At 39.5% G+C, this 5,000-nt stretch overlaps 1 protein-coding gene across 2 annotated transcripts in view; it reads left to right on the top strand.

Annotated features, from left to right (window-relative positions):
- Positions 1-5,000, top strand: part of LOC138043504 (QRFP-like peptide receptor) — a 13,498-nt gene that overhangs the window by 3,015 nt on the left and 5,483 nt on the right. The window contains exon 1 of one of the 2 annotated variants that reach the window (XM_068889802.1): positions 3,208-3,231. The exons of the other annotated variant lie outside the window; for it this stretch is intronic. The gene's annotated coding sequence lies outside the window, so the exon portion shown is untranslated. Of the gene's footprint in view, positions 1-3,207; positions 3,232-5,000 lie in introns of those variants that run through there. 2 annotated transcript variants of the gene reach the window in all.

Below are 5,000 nucleotides of genomic sequence, written 5' to 3'. Positions count from 1 at the left end.
ATCTTTGTAAAGCCCTATCCTTAGGCTTTTATGGGTGAGAACATTAGCTCATGGAAATTTCTCGCTAGCCTGTGGCTGTTATCACAACTTGGTCATATTTGAAGCATATGGGAAGCAACCGGAAATGGCCTGTTTTTCAGACCAAGTATTTTCCATGCCCATGTTTTATATCTTGAGGTCTTAGTATCTCTGCAAAGTTCAGCCCTTAGTTTAGTAATATCAAGAAAAAAATACTAAGGTTGAGGCTTTTTACGAAGAAAAAAACTTACGAGAAGATGGCTAACCAGGCCACATGCGGTTAAAGTTTCAACAAAGCGTGTCTGCAAAAATCAGCCATTTAATTTCGATTATCTTTTTTCCTTCCAAGTTATGGTTAAAAGAGACTCTGAAGTTAATTGTCACCCAGAAGACTTGCCGTTAATAAGAAATTTTTATGTGATTGTTTTAGGACCGATCAGATAGTGGGTCCGACAGCGGTTATAAATTTGTTGGAAGAAGTCTTGAAAATTACGACAATAGAGCCGCTGTGAAAACTCTTTATTTACCTAACAACACATCTCTTGCCGGTAAATCACAATGCAAAATTGCATCTTTTTCGTCCAAACTGCAATGTTGAGTTTATCTCCTTTGTTCAACTCGTTCATCGTATCACGTCTGTGGCCCGTAGTAATGAAGCGCTAATTAAATCAGGATATAAGCAAACTTTGTAGTTCCATTCAGTAATACTATAACCCACCTGTTTGGGCTTTAATATTTTCTGAAGAAAAAAGAACTTATCGGTCTCTTTAAAAGCAACCACAACATCTGTTGTGACACTACTTGAGAATCGTTTTGAACCTTTAAGAAATTTCGAATATAATTAAAGCTAATCGTCTAACACAAATTGCAGTCACTCTTCCAGTCTATTTGCAAAGTGTCTGGATAAATTCGCTTACAAAAAACGCTTACCTAGCTTCACTTTTACAGACATGCCCCTTTCCTACAATCCCTTAAAAGTGAGGTAACATTTAGCCCCAGCGATAAATTGGTCGCAAGTGCGTCGTTGCGAGTTAGATATACACAGGTCGATTAATACCGTACGTGACGAGGTCATTGTAGTTTGTTGGCTATGACTGACTTGGAATTCAGTAGTTTTCTCGTGCAAATTCGTTTCCTTGATATTGCAGAGAATGATTATGATAGAACTTGTATGAGAACCTCAATGGCATGATTTGTATATTTGTTTACTGAATATTTATTCATACCCAGTGCCCCAGTGTAAATGGCTCACGTATGTTGTAAATGATTGATAAGGACGTCCAACACGGTCCGTTTTCGCCGCCAATCCGCTAAATTGCTAGAAGATTACTCACGGGCACTCTTTCCCTTTCTCTACCAGTATTTTCCTTTTGTTGCTTTCTCAAACAGCACAGATCCATGGTGGCATCCATACTGCATATATATATATCCAAAGATAGGACAGGGATGGAGTGGGTTATCCTTCCGGTAAAGACCACTGTTTTGGCAACTTGGGAAATAAAGTATTTCAGCTTTCTTGGAGCCTTTAAGGACTTGGGGGGGGGGGGGAGGGGGGGTTTATGGCACCCGTAGCTGTAGATCACATGAAAAAGTAAGTCTTTATGGACTCACACTGAGTTGCTGACCCGTAACTCTGGTTTCGGTAATAAGAAGCAACCTAGGCGGTAATCGCCCTGGAGGGCCATTATGCATGCTGTAGGTGATAAGGTAAGTCGTCACAAGGCCTAGTGCCCGCTCGTACCTGCTGGAGCTTAAATTGGTTACTGCTCTTCTTTCCTGGACAGGATAATAATCACTGGTGCCCATTTATACATCTGGGTGGAGAGAGGCACTGTTAAAGAAAATTGCCTTTCCAAGACGACATGTCAACGCCCTAGCCCTTTTCTCGAAAGTCCCGAAAACGTTTCGGGCCCGAAAAGCTATTTGTGAAACTGCCAACCACTTGTTTTAGAAAGCCGATCTTTTAACGTGTTTTCAAGGTAACAAAAAGGAAAATGACTGTGAAGTTTGACGACTTAAGTCCTCTCCATTCTTGAGATACAAAGGGAATTGTGACACCCGAAAATGGCCCGTAAAGTTTCGGGACTTTCGAGAAACGGGCCCCAGGACCTCACGATCCAGAAAAGAAACTATCTGCGATCTATTAATTAATCTAATTAAATCTATTCAGTCTGTAAGGGAATTTGTTTCATTTGAGTCCATTTGAGTGCTTTTGAAAGGCAGAGTAGCGAAAGTCTGGATTTCACAATTTAGTCTCTTGGAAAATCAAAACCATGAGTATACGGTGCACCTTTTGCAAAGAAGTTGACATATGTGGGGCACGAGATAACAAGCCGTCAGAGCCTGCGGTGACTCTCCCATTAGCGACATTAGATCGAGATGTTACGCCCTGCTAGTCAAAGTGGGCGCTGCTGGTAATAAACTGACTGCTTCACACAGAGTTGATAATTTTCCTGAATGGAAGTTAATTCTTAACCAAGCTGGCTCGTCTGGCGTCACAAAAGATGAATTAAAGACGATTTGTGATATGTCCACGACTCCGCTGAAAATTCACCCGTTTGCGTAAATATTCAGTAAAACAAATCATGCCATTGAGGTTCTCATACAAGTTCTATCATAATCATTCTCTGCAATATCAAGGAAACGAATCTGCACGAGAAAACTACTGAACTTACTTCTCGTAAGTTTTTTTCTTCGTAAAAAGCCTCAACCTTAGTATTTTTTTCTTGATATTACTAAACTAAGGACTGAACTTTGCAGGGATACTAAGACCTCAAGATATAAAACATGGGCATGGAAAATATTTGGTCTGAAAAACAGGCCATTTCCGGTTGCTTCCCATATGCTTCAAATATGACCAAGTTGTGATAACAGCCACAGGCTAGCGAGAAATTTCCATGAGCTAATGTTCTCACCCATAAAAGCCTAAGGATAGGGCTTTACAAAGATGGTTTTGTTTTTGCCTGAAATTAATTTCATGTTGCTAAAAGAGAGATTTAAAAGTGGCCAAAATTGCACTGAAAATCAGCCTCTGGGGACCCCTGAGGGGCTGATATCCATGACTCGGTAAAAAAAAGTCGTTGAAGCTGAAACTTTGGCATATTACATAAGTCGACATAAGTACTTTGTGTACCAATTTTAAGCGAAATCGGCCGACCTTCATTTCCAAGTCTGCCCCGGTCTCTCAGGCAGAAGCTCTTAATCCTTTAACAAGTAAGAGGAAACATTTTTATAAATTGCTTATTTCAAAAGAAGTTAGAGTTTCAAGAGGTTTCACTAAGTGGAAAGAAAAGTTTTGTCTGGACGACACAGCTGTTTCCAAAGCCTTTCTTATGGTGAGATCCATTTCGTCTGAGACCTTCGTAAGGAGCTTCCAGTTTAAGATTTTGAATGATATCACTTTCACTAACCATCGCCTAGCTAAGATAGGTTATGCCCAAAACGACCTTTGAACTTTTTGCGTTTGCGGAGTTGAATCAGAAACTTTGCATCACTTATTCTATGAGTGTTCTTTCACAAGCCAAATCTGGAATGATTTCGCATCCTTTTGGTTTCTGGTTTCTGGCAAACGAGTGGACCTCACTTTACAAGATGTGTTATTAGGTAAATTAGATGCAGAAGTAAATTTGCTGAATTTCTTCATTACACTTGTTAAACTACATATTTGGATAAACAGGAATCATGGTTTAACTCCTAATCTAAGTGCTTTTAAGGATATAATTAAGGCTAAATTTAGAACGGAGAAATATAGCTACGAAAAATAATACAGAACGTAATTTTCAGGCTAGTTGGCAACTTTACATAAATAGTTTGTCGATGAATCTAAAAACTTTGATTTTGAAAAGAGTGGGAAAAGTTCCCGTCCACGTAGAAAAAACTGGCTCATGCTGTACATAGTTGAATCCGATGAAGGTGATGTCGAATCAACAGAAAGTAGGGATGCGAGCTCTTTTGAGAAAGATGTTGAAATTTCGAGCTTCGAAAAATCTTCAAATTTCGATTTAGGATTTCAATGGATCATGCGACGGCGAGAAAAGTCTACGCAAGTTTCTTCACAATGGCATCTGATCCTCTGACCATGGACCGCGCGGCCATGGGGACGAAACCAAAAATAACTTTCACAGCGTGGCGCGAAGCTTAAAATAGATTGAAAAAGATTATCATAGGGCACGGGGATGTGTTCTCTCACCTGATAGTCTCTTGTCGTAATACACTGTATTACAGGCTCCGAATGGAATGAACTATATGTGGTCACAAGATTGAAGGGCAGCAAGCACGGTTAGAGAGGTTTTGCCTCGCGTCTATGTCAAACGGCAAATATCAGGTTGGAACTGAAATCAAAGAAAATTGTTTGATTTGACTCATTTTATGCCTGAAATCTACAAATATCGATCAAGTTCTCAAAGTTACAATAAGAGAATTTTCATCCTTTTTTTGTCAAACAGCAACCTGCCGTCTTCCGTTTGCAGCTGCGCGTAAAAGAGTGATGATAAAACTCTGCCAGAATTTTATAATAAGATAGTGTATTATTTTACAAGTGTGAAGGTCGTCTTGTTTATGCTTATGTTACCGTTTGAACCTTGTCAACCTGGCCATAGTAACACAAAGCTTAGATAAAGGCAACCACAGTGCGAGATACTTTCATACTTTTTTACCAGAGTCCTCTATCTTCATAGGAGCTGTGTCTCTGGGCAACTAGATTAATCTTCAAGAGAGGTCATCGCAATTTTTCCTGTCTCGAGTGTATGCAAAGTGACTAATCAGTTGCGACCTTCTAGATTAGTGAGTCGATAACTTATTCTATCAGAACAACCAAAAATATTGAATAAGTCACAGTAAGAAACGTTTTCTAGATATTCGATTGATGATAACTATTTTTTTAGGGCTTATAGTGCGACCAAGGCCACTTGCTATAATTCAGCTGCTGAATTATTTGCGAGAACTCAGTAACCCACCATCTATTTATCGAACAAATAAGGCGG

This window comes from Montipora capricornis, chromosome 3 (genome assembly GCF_036669925.1).
Source record: "Montipora capricornis isolate CH-2021 chromosome 3, ASM3666992v2, whole genome shotgun sequence".
Lineage (NCBI taxonomy): Eukaryota > Metazoa > Cnidaria > Anthozoa > Scleractinia > Acroporidae > Montipora > Montipora capricornis.
Note: the sequence above shows the minus strand (reverse complement) of the source record. Positions and strands in the feature narration are given on the sequence as shown.